This window comes from Heptranchias perlo, chromosome 20 (genome assembly GCF_035084215.1).
Source record: "Heptranchias perlo isolate sHepPer1 chromosome 20, sHepPer1.hap1, whole genome shotgun sequence".
Classification (NCBI taxonomy): Eukaryota; Metazoa; Chordata; class Chondrichthyes; order Hexanchiformes; family Hexanchidae; genus Heptranchias; species Heptranchias perlo.
In genome coordinates this window covers 28146658-28161090 of record NC_090344.1, presented here as the reverse complement: position 1 = coordinate 28161090, position 14433 = coordinate 28146658, and the positions used below count along the sequence as shown (strand labels likewise).

Below are 14433 nucleotides of genomic sequence, written 5' to 3'. Positions count from 1 at the left end.
AAAAGCAACAAATATTCAATAATGAAACATTGTGGATGAATAAAGAGATAGAGATAAGGTAAAATAGAAATTGAACAAATGTATATTCTAACTGCATGGACAATAAAGGAAAGGATGATAAAGGGGAACATGAAGACGTTAGGAAGGATGTCAACAAGCAATCAGGAAAGCAGAAAGGAAATACAAAATTAAATTATCAAGAAATAGTCAATTATTCCACTGAAACGTCAATAACATCAGGATAGGGATAGGGCCAACAAGGGATACACAAGATATACTCAGAGGTAATAACAGTGAAATGGCTGGAATATTGAATAGTTACTTTGTCTCAGTATTTATCAGGGAGACTATACAGGATGAAAATAACTTATCCGCTTTTCAATTCTATCCCCCTGGAAATGAACCCCAGTGCTTGGCTTGTTTTTATTTATGTCGTCGCCACTTTTAGTGATTTGTGTACCTGTAGTCCGAGATCCTTGGTTAAACCACACTTGGAGCACTGTGAACACTTCTGGTCTCCTTATTATCAAAAGGATATCGAGGAATTGGCGAAGGTGAAAATAATGATGATGCCAGAACTGAAAGATAATACCTGTCAGGATAGATTTAACAGGCTGATGGCTGACATGATAGAGGTCTTTGGATAATGAAAGGGTTTGATTGGGTAGACGTAGAGAAAATGTTTCCACTCGTAGGGGACTCAAAAACTATCGGTTATAAGATAGTCACTAATAAATCCAATAGAGAATTCATGGGAAACTTCTTTACCAAAGAGTTGCAAGAATGTGGAATTCGCTACCTTAAGGAGCAGTTGAGGCAAATAACATCGATACATGAAATGGCAAACGAGATAAACACACGGGGCGAAAGGAATGGAAGAGTGTGCGGATGGGGGCAAATGAAGTCGGGAGGGAGGTGTCTTCTGTGAAGCATGAAGGCTGGCACAGACCCGTTGGGTCAAAAGGCCTGGATCTGTGCGGCAAACTCAATGGAAACAACGACAGCGACAGATTGATGATTTTCTGAGTCCCCAAAAGAAGCACTTGGAATGTGCAAGGGGGCGCCTAGATTCGAACCAAAGACCTCTTGATCTGCAGTCAAATGCTCTACCACTGAGCTACACCCCCACATCTGTTGACCATTCTTGCACGCACAATGTAATGGAGCTCAGTAGCTGGCAGTCACCAATGTTGATATTACCAATATGAAAAGAAGCTTCATGAGTTATTCTGGGAGACAAATAATTACGGCAAATGTTTCATGAATGGAGTGAGTCACATTATTGTGTACAGATGCGATGCACAACCCAACTTGGAACGCCTTGTCTCTCGGCTTCAGTGAATACATCCTCACCACAGAACGCGGAACTCGAAGCACCAGACAAACGACATCAGAATTTCAAGCAGAGGTCTCCAGCTTCTTTAAATCCTCTGTCAATGTGCTCTGCCCCCATCACAAGATCATGCTCTCAGTGCCATATATGTAAGTGTCCCTCCTTCCCTCACTCCCTCCCTCCCTCACTCACTCACACACTCACTCTCTACCTCCCACTTCAGTGAACACATCCTTACCACAGAACGTTTGTCTGGAAGCACCAGACAAAGGACACCTGAATTTCAACCAGATTTTTCTCCAGCAGCTGTCAAGTGCTCTCTCACTCTGCTCTGCCCCTAGCTCTGTAGATCGTTACAGTCAACACAAGAAACAACAGGTCCAATGTGCATTTTCACAAGATCATGCTCTCGGTGCCATATATGTAAGTGTACAGAATATCGCATCAGTGTAATAAATAAGCTTCCAGCAGGTATTAGGCAAGTGTGGACAGGAGGAGATAGTGCGTGAAGCGACTGTGACATGTGTTAAGTCAAAATATTCAGTTACAGGTTACGGAACAAAAGTTGGTTTATCAAATGGAAAAGTGTCTAAATTGCAGAATTCACATCCTAACCATGAAATAAGAGACCGTGAATGTCCAAAGTGGACAATGCTCAAAAGCCTCTGTTTGACCCTCCGGATTCGAATAGAAATTGCTGGCCACAGGCTTGTGGCTGTGTTTCTCAATCATTATTTTAAATCTTGCCGCTGGTGCCTGGCTATTCTCCTACACTTACTTCTCTTACCTGCACCGTTTCATTTTCCATTATTGGATCAAGCAGTGATTCATCTCTTGCCCACCTGTCTCCCTTTTATCATTACTTCGTTCCTGCCTGCTCTATCCGTCACCCTCGCTTTCATTCATTCATTCACTCAAACGCTCACGAACTCACTCACTCCCTCCCTCCCTCGCTCACTTCCTCCCTCCCTCACTCACTCACACACTCACTCCCTCCCTCAATCCCTCCTCAGTAAAATATTGAGAAATACTTAAGTAAGACAAATAACCAAGTAATTGATTTGAAACAAACTAATTTTGAACGGATTGGAATAGAACTGGGGAAGTTGAAAAAAATTGACAAAGAGATAGAACAGGAGTGGGAAATATTTAAGAAGGTGATTAATCTCTCTCTGGCACTCCCTCAAAGTGGAGAGGGGACGGGAATGGAAGGGTGAGATGAACGAGGGAGGAAGAGGGCCTGTGTGGAGAATGGACGCTGGCATCGAACAAGTGGGCAAAATGGCCTCCTGTGGACTCAATGTAAATAACAATCCTGCAGCTGCAGGAACAGACTGACTGCATGACTTCCGACAGGGAACAATTAAAAGATAGAGGGGGCGCTTGGATTTGAACCAAAGACCTCTTGATCTGCAGTCAAATGCTCTACCGCTGAGCTACACCCCCACATCGGCATGAAGTGTTAGCACACACAAGTCAATGGAGTCTAGCACCTGGCCATCATCAACATTGATCGCAACATTCTGAAAAGAACCTTCATGAGTTATTCTGATAGGCAAGAATATGACTCCACCTCCAGAGCATGACCCGTCCCTCAGAATCTAACTCTTCCCTTCGAGTCTGCCTCCGCCGTCGGAATCTGACACGGCACTCAGTGTCGGATCCCCTCCCCCAGCCTTTGACCTCTGCCCCAGAGTCTGACCCTTCCCCCAGAGTCTGACCCTACCACCAGAGTCGGACTCCTCCCCCAGAGTCTGAACCTTGCCCCAGAATCTGTCACCTCCCCCAGAGTCTGACCCGACACCGAGTCTGACCCCTGTCCCAGAGCCTGACTCCTCCCCCAATGACTGACTCCTCCCCCAATGACTGACTCCGACCTCAATGACTGACTCCGCCCGAAGAGCCGGACACCTCCACAGCGTCTGAGTCCTCCCTCAGAGCCTTACTCCTCCATCAGAGTCTAACTCCTCCCCAGAGCCTAACTCCTCCCTCAGAGTCTAACTCCTCCTCAGAGCCTTAATCCTCCCTCAGAGTCGGTCCCCTCCCCCGAGTCCGACTGTTCCCCCAGAGCCTGATTCCGCCTCCAGAGACTGACTCCTCCCCCAGAGCCTGACTCTTCCCCAGAACTTTAATCCTGCCTCAGAGCCAGACACCCACCCCGACCCGATAATCTGACTCTTCCCCCAGAAAGTGAACCCGCCCCTGTATCTGACTCCGCCCTCAGGGCCTGACCCTGAAGAGGAGAGATTGGGTTGACTCGGCCTGTATTCACTCGAATTTAGAAGAATGAGAGCTGATCTCATTGAAACAATAAAATTCTGACAGGACTAGACAGATTGGATACTGGGAGGATTTTTCCGCTGGCCGGGGGGTCCAGAACAAGGGGTCTCAGGTACGGGGTAGGACATTTAGGACTGAGATGACGAGAAATTTCTTCACTCAGACGGTGGGAAACCTGTGGAATTCTCTACCACAGAAGGCTGTGGAGGCCAAATCACTGAATATATTGAAGAATGAGAGAGATCGATTTCAAGACACTGAAGGCATCAAGGAGTATGAGGAGAGAGCGGGAATATGATTTTGAGATAGAGGATCAGCCATGGTCATATTGAATGGCAGAGCAGGCTCGAAGGGCCGAATATGCTCCTATTTTCTATGTTTCTTCGCCGGAGCAGCAGACGAGGGAGAAAATAACGGAAGGGGAGGGAGATCGCGTGAGATGAAGTCGGGTGGGAGGATGCTTGTGTGGAGCATCAACGATGGCAGAAACCAAACGAGTCGGCCTGTTTCCCTGCTGTCGACTCGATGTAAACAAAAATTTTACTGCTGCAGTGAAGGCAGACTGAGTGCACGATTCCCAAGGTAAGAAGTAAAACGTGCAAGGAGGCGTTTGGATTTGAACCGAAAATCTTGTAATCTGCTCTAACACTGAGCCACACCTTGAAATCTGTGATGATTTGGTGCACATACAAACTGATGAAGCTTCTTTTCAGGTTGGTTATATTAACATTGCTGACTGCCAGGTACTGAGCTCCGTTACGTTTTGTGAGCAAGAAATCATCACAGATGTGGGGGTGTAGCTCAGTGGTCGAGCATTTAACTACAAATCATGATGTCGTTGGTGCAAATCCAGATATCCGCTCTCCCTTTTTTAACTGCATCCTGTTGGGAGTCATTCCGTCGGTCTACCTTCCCTGCAGCTGCAGGTTTGTTGTTTATGTTGAGCAAATTTGAGTCGACAGCAGAGAAACAGGCCACTCGGCCCAACTGGTCTATGCTGACATTGATGCTCCACAATAGCCTCCTCCCTCCCTACTTCATCTGACCCTATCATCATAACCTTCGATTCATTTCTCCCCCATATGATAATCAAGATTCCACTAAAATGCATCTACAATATTCCCCTCAACTATTCCTTGTGGTAGCGAGTTCCACATTCTCACCGCTCGCTGGGAAAAGAAGTTTCTCCTGAATTCCCTATTGGATTTATCAGTGACGATCTTATATTGATGACCTATGCTTTTGGACTCCCCAACAAGTGGAAACATTTTCTCTGTGTCTAAAATGTTTATAATCTTAAAGACCTCGATCAGGTCACCCCTAAGCCTTCTCTTTTCTAGAGAAAGGAGCCCCAGCCTGTTCAATCTTTCCTGATAGATGTCTCATCTCAGTTCTGGTATCATCCCAGTAAATCTTTTACGCACCTTCTCCAATGCCTCGATATCCTTTTTATAATATTGTGTAATTTTATTATTTTATGTATTGTCTACAGATGAGGATGGGCAACCAAATGGTGTTTCAATATTGACTAGTTTGTTTTTTGAGGAATATATTTCTGCTAAACTCTATTGATCTCCGTTTTCAATATTTGCCTCTGCTGTTCCATCTCTTTGTCTGTCAAAATGTTTTACAGTTTATTTAACGTAGTTCCAATCTCATCCGCTGAAAATTAGCTTTGTTCCAATCTATTATTTTGTCTTACTAATGACTTTCTCAATCTCTTCGGGTCGAGGGATTGTGGGAGTGAGGCAGTGAATGAGTTAGTGTGTGAATGAGTGAGTGTTTGAGTGATTGAGTGCGAGAGGGAGGCAGGGAGAGCAGGCTGAAGCGATGAAATGATAAAACAGAGACAGGCAGACAAGAGAGGAATCACTGCTGCATCTAGTAATGGGAACTGAAACGGAGGAGATAAGAAATGTCAGTTTCGGGGAACATCTAGGCAATAGTGATCATAACATAACGAAGTTTCGAATAATGATTGAGAAAGACGGCCACAAGCCTGTCGCCACCAATTGTTGCCTCCATCTGACGGAAAAAATGAGACTTTTCAGAATTTTCCACTTTCTTTTCCTGGAGGATTCACACTTTGGACACTCACAGCCTCCTATTTCATGGCCAGGTTGTGAATTCTGCATGTTACACACTTTTCCATTCATTAAGGCCCACTTCTGTTCCGCAACCTGCAATCGAATGTATTGACTTAAAACAACTTACAGTCACTTCACACACTGTCTCATCCTGTTCACACTTGCCTAATACCTGCTGGACGATTATTTATTACATTGATGCGATATTCAGTACACTTCCATATATGGCAGACAGAGCATGATATTGTGAAACTGCACATTGAACCTGCTGTTTCTTGTGTTGGCCGCTGGGGCAGAGCACAGTGAGATTGCATTTGACTGCAGCTGGAGAAACCTCTGGTTGAAATTCAGGTTTCGTTTGGCTGGTGCTTCTTGTTCCGCGTTCTGTGGTGAGGATGTGTTCACTGAAGCTTAGTCACAAGGCTTTCCATGTTGGGTTGTGCATCGCACCTATACACAATAGTGTGACTCACTGCATTCAGGAAACATTCTGATTGTCATAGTTATTTGTCTCCCAGAATAACTTATGAAGTTTCTGTTCAGGTTGGTTATATCAACAATGGTGACTGCCAGATACTGAGCTCCGTTACCTTGTGTGTGCACGAAATCATCACCGAGCATTTAACGGCAGATAAAGTGGTCTCTGGTTCAAATCCAGTTTCCTCCTTTTAAATTCTTATCTCGGGAATCAGACACTCAGTCCGTCCTTCCCTGCAACAACAGAATTGATGTTTTTATCGAGTCTACAGCAGGGAAGCAGGCCACTCATCTCCTTTGGTCAATGCCGCTGTTGATGCTCCACACGAGCATCCTCCCTCCACACTTCATCTCACCCAATCACACTCCCCTTCCGTCACTGTCCCCCAACCTGTGCTCATCCATCTTCCCTTTCACCCATCTGTCCTGTTTGCTCCGACTTCTCCTCCTGGTGGCGAGTTCCACATTCTCACCTCACTGGTAACCATCTTACAGCGATGACCTCTCGTTCTGGTCTTCCCCACATGATGGAAACATTTCCTCCATCCCTGTCCGCCATATTAAAGCCATTATTTATTTTAAGGAAAGTGTTTATGATCTGGAATGCGCTGCCTCATTCGGACAGTGGATGCAGATTCAATTGCAGCTTTCAGAAAGGTAATTGGATAAACACTTGAAGGGATTAAAATTGCAGGGCGACGGGGAAAGAGCGGGGCAATGGGACTAACTGCATTGCCCTTACAAAGAGCCGGCACGGGCTCGATGGGCCAAATGGCTTCCTTCTGTGCTGTAACCAATCGTTGATTCTATAATTGTACGTCTGCACAGTGACTGATCAAAGTCAAAGAAACTGAGGCATTGGGAGGAGTCAGACTCTGGGGGAAGAGTCAGTGTCTGGAGGAGGACTCAGGCTCTGGATGAGTTTTCAGGCTCTGGTGGAGGTGTTCGACTCTGTGGGTGGAGTCAGACTCTATGGAAGGGTTAGACTCTGGGGCAGGCGTCAGACGCTAGGAGCGGGGTCCGACTCTTGGTTAGCAGTCCAGTCTCTGCGTTAGGAGTCAGACGCCGAGGGCGGGGTCAGAATCTGGGGGATTGGTCAGGCAAAAGGGAATAGGAAGAGGTTTGGGGTAAAAGGGAATAGGAAGTGGTTTGGAAGGATGTCAAAAAACAATTCAGAAAGCGATGAGAAACTAGGAAATTAATTCTTAAGGAATATAAAAGGAAATAGTAAATTATTCTACAGACACATCAATAACAAAAGTATACTTGCCAGATTATTAGGACCACTCGGGGGTACATAAGATAGGGTAAAGGTAGAGAAAATGTCTCCACTTGTGGAGAGTCCATTACTGGAGGTTATCAATATCAGATAATCACTAATGAATCCAATAAGGAATTCAGGAGAAACGTTCTTACCCAAAGGGTTGCAAGAATGTTAAAAAGGCTTCCACATGGAATAGTTGAGTTAAATAACTTCGATGCATTTAAGGGGAAACTAGATTAGCACAAGAAGGAGAAAGGAATGGAAGGGTCGATGGAGAGTTTTAGATGAACGAGTCTGGATGCTGGCACAGAACACTTGAGCCAAATGGCATGCTGTAGACTCAATGCAACTCAACGTAAATAACAAACCTGCAGCTGCAGGAACAGACTTACTGTATGACTCTCTAGAGATAACATTTTAAAGATAGAGGGGACGCCTGAAGTTGAATCAAAGGTAGCTTGATCGCTAGTCAAATGCTATAATACCGAGCTAAACCCCCACACCTATCCGGTTTTTTTGCTCTCACAAGGTAATGGAGGTCAGTACCTGGTCATCATCAATATTGATATCGCCGTGCTGAAATGAAACGTCATCAGTTATTCTGGGAGACAAATAACTACGGCAATCAGAAACGTTTCATGAATGAAAAGAGTCACACTATTGTGTACAGATGCGATGCACAACCCAACATGGAAAGCCTTGTCACTAAGCTTCATTGAACACATCCTGACCACAGAACGTGGATATGAAGCACCAGCAAAACGACACCTGAATTTGAACCAGAGGTTTCTCCAGCTGCGGTTAAATGCTCTCTCACTGTTCTCTCTCCCAAGCTCTTTCGATCGTTGCAGTTAACACAAGAAACACTAGGTTCAATCTGCAGTTTCTCAGTGCCATATATGTAACTTTACAGAATATCGCATCAGTGTAATAAATACGCATCCAGCAGGCATTAGGCAAGTGCAGACAGGAGGAGATAGTGCGTGAAGTGACTGTAACATGTGTTAAGTCAAAATATTCAGTTACAGGTTACGGAACAGAAATGTGTCTTAATGAATGGAAAAGCGTGTAAATTGCAGAATTCATATCCTGGCCATGAAATAAGAAGCTGTGAGTGTCCAAAGTGTGAATTGTCCATGAAATAAAAGTGGAAATTGCTGAAAGGCTATCTTTGGCCGTAAAATGAAGGCAGCAAGTGCTGATGACAGACTTCTGGCCCTCTTCCTCCATCATTCTTTTAATCCCTATTATGTTATGATCGCTAGTGCCGATTTGTTCCCCTGCGATTACGTTTCTCATCTCATCCGTTTTATTTGCCATGACTAGATCCAGAAACGATGCCTCTCTTGTCTGCCTGTCTCCATTTTGTGATTTCGTTGATCCTGCCAGCCGTCCCAGCCTCTATCTCACACTCACTCAATCACTCACTCACTCATTCACAGACTCACTCACATTCACACTCTCTCACTTACAGACTCATTCACTAATTAACTCACTCATTCACATCCTCACACAGTCACTCCCTCCCTCAATTCCTCCACCGTAAAAGATTGAGAAAGACAGAAGTAAGACAAGGACCAAAGTGATAGATTAGAACAAAGCTCATTTTGAGCGGATGAGAATGGAACTAGGGAAGATAAACTGCAATAAATGTTGACGGACAAAGAGATAGAACAGGAGAGGCAAATATTTAAAACGGAGACCAATAGAATTCAGTAGCAATATATTCCTCTAAACAGAAGAACAATCGGGCCAATAATAAAAGAGCACTTGTTTGTGGATCCTCGTCTGTACATAATACATGAGGACACTTTTTTACACAGCGAGTGGTTAGGATCTGGAATGCACCGCACTTGGGGCTGATGGAGGCAGATTCAATCATGGCCTTCAAAAGGGAACTGGATAAGTACTTGAAACGAAAAAATGTGCAGGGCTACCGGGATTGGGCGGGGGAGTGGGACTAGCTGGATTCCTCTTGCATAGATCTGGCACGGACTTGATGGGTTGAATGGCCCCCTTCCGTGATGTAACATTTCTATGATTATATTCCAAGTTAGTTAAACACGATTTGCCTTCAACAAATCCGTGCTGGCTTTCCTTTATTAATCCACATTTGTCCAAGTGACTTTTAATTCTGTCCTGGATTATTCTTTCGAAAAGCTTCCTCACCACTTCGGTTGAACTCACTGGCCTGGAGGTGCCGGGTTTATCCATACACCCTTTTTTGAACAAGGCTGTAACACTGGATATTGTCCTGTGTGGGTTTAGTTCAGCAGTAGAACACTTGACTATAAATCAGAAAAGCTCTTGGTTCAAATCCATCTGACGCACTTTACTGAAGGGTCATTTTAGCCTCTTGTGGTGAAGTTGATTTATTACTTTTCCGACTGCGCACATTGTTTGGTGACTTTAGTTCAGACCCATTTCTGTTCCGTAACCTGCAACTGAATGTATTGACTTAACATGTGCTACCATTGCTTTGCACACGAGCTCCTCCTCTCCGCACTTGCCGAATCCCTGCTGGATGCTTATTTATGAAGCAATTAGGAAAGCAAGTGGCATGTTGTCCTTTATTGCAAGTGGGTTTGTAGTAAATAAGTTAGGAAGTCTTGCTGCAATAGTACAGGGCTTTAGTGAGACCTCACCTGGAGTACTGTGTACAGTATTGGTCTCCTCATCTAATGAAGGATATACTTGCCTGGGAGGCGGTGCAACGAAGGTTCACTAGATTAATTCCTGGGATGAGAGGGTTGTCCTATGAGGAGAGATTGAGTAGAATGGGCCTATACTCTCTGGAGTTTAGAAGACTGAGGGGTGATCTCATTGAAACAAACAAGATTATTGGGAGACTTAACAGTGTAGTTACTGAGAGGATGTTTCTGGAGAGTCTCGAAGTAGAGGGCATAGTCTGAGGATAAGGGGTCGGCCATTTAAGAGTGAGATGAGGAGGATTTTTTTCGCTCAGAGGATTGTGAATCTTTGGAATTCTCTACCACAGAGGTCTGTGGATGCTCAGTCGCTGATTATATCCAAGACTGAGATGGATAGATTTTTGGACTCTTGGGAAATCAAGGGAGATGGGGATCGGGCAGTAAAGTGGAGTTGTGGTCGAAGATCAGCCATGATCTGATTGAATTGCTGAGCAGGCTCGGGGGGCTTTATTGCCTACTCCTGCTCCTATTTCTTATGTTCTTATCTTATGTTCTTATTATATTGATGCGATGTGCTGTACACTGACATATATGGCACTGATAGCATGATCTTGTGAAACTGCACATTGAACCTGGTGTTGCTTGTGTTGACGTCAACGATCGAAAGAGCTGGGGTCAGAGCAAAGTGAGAGAGATTTGACTGCAGTTGGAGAAACATTTGGATGAAATTCAGGTGTCGTTTATCTGGTGCTTCTAGTTCCGCGTTCTGTGGTAAGGTTGTGTTCACTGAAGCTCAGTGACAAGAGTTTCCATGTGCGGTTGCGCATCGCATCTGTGCGCAACAGTGTGAATCACTCCATTCATGAAACATTTCTGATTGCCGTAGTTATTTGTCTCCAAGAATAACTGATGAAGCTTCTGTTCAGGTTGGTTATATCAACATTGGTGACGGACAGGTACTGAGCTCCGTTACCTTGGGCCCGATTTTACCAGGGGTGCGGGTACTCGGCGGGTCGGCCAGCGGGCGTGTTGAAAACGCGCCCGGTGAAATTAGTGGGTTGCCCGCACGATCGTAACAGGCAACACACTAATTGGATCCACTTACCTGCTCCTCCGGGTTCCCCGATGCTGATCTGCGCGTTGGGCGGGCTGCGCGTGCGCAGTAAGATCTGTCAGCTGGAGGCGCTCTATTTAAAGGGGCAGTCCTCCACTGACAGATGCTGCCACGAACAGGAAAAATTACATCATGGAGCAGCCCAGGGGGAAGGCTGCTCCCAGTTTAATGATGCCTCACCCCAGGTATCATTAGATGGGGTGAGGAGGAGGGGGAGGACAGAGATCTTCCCCCCGGCGGGCGGGAGGAAGCGGCCCACCTCTGCCACCAAGAAGGCCTGGCTCGAGGTGGCAGAGGGGGTCACCTGCGCCACCAACATATCGCCCACCTGCATACAGTGCAGGAGGCGCTCCAATGACCTCAGTAGGTCAGCAACAGTGAGAACACGAAGTCTTTCCCCTACACTCCGCCTGCCACAACACTGCGCCCACCCCACATCTCCTTCGGCACTGCCAACACTACTCTGTCACATGACCCCTCATACCCACTCAAACCTCATCCTCAACTTACCTGCACCTACTCACCTCGCGAGTACTCACCCCGCCACTACCACGCAACCCAATCCTCATACAATCTCATGGCTCTATCCCATACTCACCCTCTCGTGCATCTCTCTCACGGCCAGCCTCACTCAACCTGCCACCACCTGTGCTCCAGCCACAGGGCATGCATCACATATGTGCAGTAGGCAGCGGAAGGCAAACGTGTCGTGAGCATGAAGGGAATGCACAAGGGTGTTTGAGGGATTGTCATGGTTCTTACTTCTATTGAATTAAAGAACAACTCACATCACACATTATATTGGCACCACTACTGCCATGTCTTCGCGAATCCTGTCCGGTTTGTGCAATAATGCCCGCTCCTGGGTATCCCTATGAGGACCCACCACTGATGCCACCCAGTGTGTCACTGCAGAGTGGGTGTAGGTGTATTTGCAGGGTTCTTCTGCGCAGACGACTGAGAGACATCGGGGATGTCCCCGGTTGCAGCCTGGAAGGCTGTGCAGCAGAAGTTCGGGAGGGCAGTGGTGACTTTGACAGCGACAGGTAGGAAGATGGTGCACGGGCCAGCCAGGAGCAGCTCGGCATGAAAGAGGCTGCAGATGTCCACGGCTACATGTCGAGTGACTCTGAGCCTCCTTGTGCACTGCTGCTCAGAGAGGTACAGGAGGCTGAGCCTCGGTCTGTGGAACGTGGGGCGAGGGTAGTGCCCTCTGCGACGCATCTCTCTCTGCGGTAGCCCTCCCTCCTGCTGTGCAGGTGGATGTGTCACAGCACTCTGTTGTGGAGCTCCACTTGTCAGAGGTTGACGGCATGGATGGCGAGGCTGGTGAGGCTGGTGATGCCGTTCGCCCTCCGAGGAGGTCATGACTGCAGCTACGGCGGCCCCCATCCGCAAGATGTACATCTGAGGGGGTCCGCAATGTAGTTACATGTCTCAGGACCCCGGCGTAAGTGTGCAGGTTGGTGACTTCGACCATCAGGAGGAGGGTGGTGGAGGCCAAACTTTGTCCCAAGTGACAGAGCGGCCTCCTGCAATGGCTGAGGGTCTCCCCCCACCCGACCTGTCAAATGGACCTTTGCAGCTGCCACAAGCTGACGGCTGCAACACGTCCATTTCAACTGGGACTGTTTCCCCCAGTGTGTGAAACGGTCCCATGTTTATCCAAAATCACACACAGTCCCTTAATCAGGTCAGTTAATGACCTGAACAACCAAAGTAAATGCACTCAAGTGGCATCCCGCTGGCTTTAATTGCCTGCGGGATTCCCACCAGCGGGGGCTGCGCACGTCAGCGCGGAACCCGGACGTGGGCGGGATCGAGGCGCGATCCGGTCCCGCTCCGGGATTTCGGGATTTTCGGGGCCCCCCCGCCGAGAACGCACCCGGTAGCGGGTGCTAACATCGAGCCCCTTGTGTGTGCAACAAAGCATCGCAGATTTGGGGGTGCAGCTCAGTATTAGAACATTTGATTGCAGGTCTCGAAGTCTATGGTTCCAATCCAAACGCCCCCTTTTTTTTTCAGTTCATCCTGTTGTGAGTCAGACCCTCAGTCTGCCTTCCCTGCAGCTGCAGGATTCTTCTTTATGTTGAGTTACATTGGGCTCGAATTTAGCAGGCCTGCGGGTTCCCAGCGGGTGGTCCTCCGGGAGCGTCGAAAACGCGAACGGCGAAATTAGTGGGTTGCCCACGCGATCGTAGCAGGCAATCCACTAATAGGAATCAATTACCTGCTCCTCCGGGGTCCACGGCGCTGGCCTGCGCGTCGGGCGGGCTGCGCATGCGCAGTACGATCTGTCAGCTGGAGGCTCTCTAGTTAAAGGGGCAGTCCTCCACTGACAGATGCTGCAACCAATGGGACAAATTGCAGCATGGAGCAGCCCAGGGGGAAGGCTGCTCCCAGTTTAATGATGCCTCACCCCAGGTATCATCAGATGGGGTGAGGAGGAGGGGGAGGACACAGATCTTCCCCCCGGCGGGCGGGAGGAAGCGGCCTGCCTCTGCCACCAAGAAGGCCTGGCTCGAGGTGGCAGAGGGGGTCACCTGCGCCACCAACATATCGCCCACCTGCATACAGTGCAGGAGGCGCTGCAATGACCGCAGTAGGTCAGCCACAGTGAGAACACGAAGTCTTTCCCCTACACTCCGTCTGCCACAACACTGCCCCCACCCCAAATCTCCTTCGGCACCGCCAACACTATTCTGTCACATCAGCCTTCATGCCCACTCACACCCCATCCTCATCTTACCTCCACCTACTCACCTCGCCAGTACTCATCCTGCCACTAACACGCGACCCAATCCTCATACAATCTCATGGCTCCATCCCATACTCACCCTCTCGTGCATCTCCCTCACGGCCAGCCTCACTCAACCTGCCACCACCTGTGCTGCAGCCACAGGGCATGCATCACATATGTGCAGTAGGCAGGGTAAGGCAAACGTCTCGTCAGCATGAAGGGGGTGCACAAGGGTGTCTGAGGGTTTGTCATGGGTGTTACCCATATTGAATTTCAGAGCAACAAACAGCACACATTATATTGACACCACCACTGCCATGTCTCCGCGAATCCTGTCCATTGTGTCCAATAATGCCCGCTCCTGGGTATCACTATGAGGACCCACCACTGATGCCACCCATCGTGTTACTGCAGAGTAGGTGCAGGTGTATTTGCAGGGCTCGTCCGCGCAGACGACTGAGAGACATCGGCGGTGTTGCCGGCTGCA

General features: G+C 47.7%; 2 non-coding genes across 2 annotated transcripts; both read right to left on the bottom strand.

The window, feature by feature from the left end:
- Positions 1-1055: 1055 nt before the first annotated feature.
- On the bottom strand, positions 1056-1127 carry trnac-gca (transfer RNA cysteine (anticodon GCA)). Its single transcript has one exon. It is a non-coding gene; the product is annotated as a tRNA-Cys (tRNA).
- A 1580-nt stretch (positions 1128-2707) lies between these two features.
- On the bottom strand, positions 2708-2779 carry trnac-gca (transfer RNA cysteine (anticodon GCA)). The gene has a single exon. It is a non-coding gene; the product is annotated as a tRNA-Cys (tRNA).
- Between the last annotated feature and the right edge of the window lie 11654 nt (positions 2780-14433).